Raw genomic sequence first — 1,231 nt, forward strand, 5'->3', positions numbered from 1 at the left:
GTCTGAGGTGGGGGAGCCGTTGCATCAGGGTGCTGAGTTGCAGGGAACAGTTAAAAGATTGTGCAGTATCAGAGTCGCCAAGGAGGAGACAGATAGTTAGATGGTTTCACAACTACACTCCTGAAGCGGACACCACTGAGAATGAGGCACCTTGGACCCTGGTGACTTCACTTCAGTCTCCACCTTCCAGCATCACAACCAAAACCAGATATGAAGCTTTAACAGCTATAGACACCCACAAGCAAGGTCTTCAAGGAGAAACTCTACCAACAGCACACAGTGGATACCGTAAAAAGAAATGACGAGAGCTCGTAGTAGGTGACTCTCTGTTAAGGGGCACTGAAGCGCCCATCTGCCGACTTGACAGGGAGTCATGAGAGATGTGCTGCCTTCCGGGATAACTAGAGTCCGACGTTGCCGAGAGGGTGCCACAACTCATCAAAAGCACAGACCAGTATTCACTGCTACTCTTTTAGGTGGGCATGAATGACACTGCAAGCCAGAACCTGGGCAGAATCAAGGAAGACTATCAAGCCCTGGGGGTGCAAGTGAAAAATATCAGTGCCCAAGTTACCTTTTCCTCCATTTTATCAGTGAGAGGAAAGGGGGCAGCCAGAAATAGAAGTATAATGCAAATCGTCTGGCTTCATGACTGGTGCTGTTGTGAGGGCTTTGGCTTTTATGACAACGGGACATTCTTTGATGACTACAACCTATTAGAGAGGGATGGAATCCACCTGTTGAGAAGAAGCAAGGGAATCTTTGGCAGCAGGCTCACCCAACTTGGTGAGGTGGGCTTTAAACTGAAGGACTCAGGGGGTGGGGTCCGAAATGGCAATGCTCACACCATTGCATCCAACTGAAGAATAAGCCAGGCCAACCAGAACAGCGGCAAATGTTCCTTAGCTGCCTCCCAAGATGACAGCCAGAAGGCCAGCCACCCCAAGGGTGTGTATCACTATGATGGATCCTCTTGCACCCCTCCTGGGAAACCTCCATGCTCGATTACCTCTCTGAAATGCCTGTACACCAACGCATGCAGCATGGGGAATAAACAGGAAGAATTAGAGATCTGTGTGTGGTCGGAGGGCCACGATCTCATTGCAAGTACAGAGAGATGGCAGGATAGCTCACAAGACTGGAATGCTGTCAAGAATGGCTACGTACTTTTTATGAAGGACAGGCCAGCAAGGCAAGGTGGTGAGTTGCTCTCTATGTAAGGGAGCAACTG

The sequence above is a fragment of the Cariama cristata genome, unplaced genomic scaffold, assembly GCF_000690535.1.
Source record: "Cariama cristata isolate BGI_N322 unplaced genomic scaffold, ASM69053v1 scaffold1980, whole genome shotgun sequence".
NCBI lineage: Eukaryota > Metazoa > Chordata > Aves > Cariamiformes > Cariamidae > Cariama > Cariama cristata.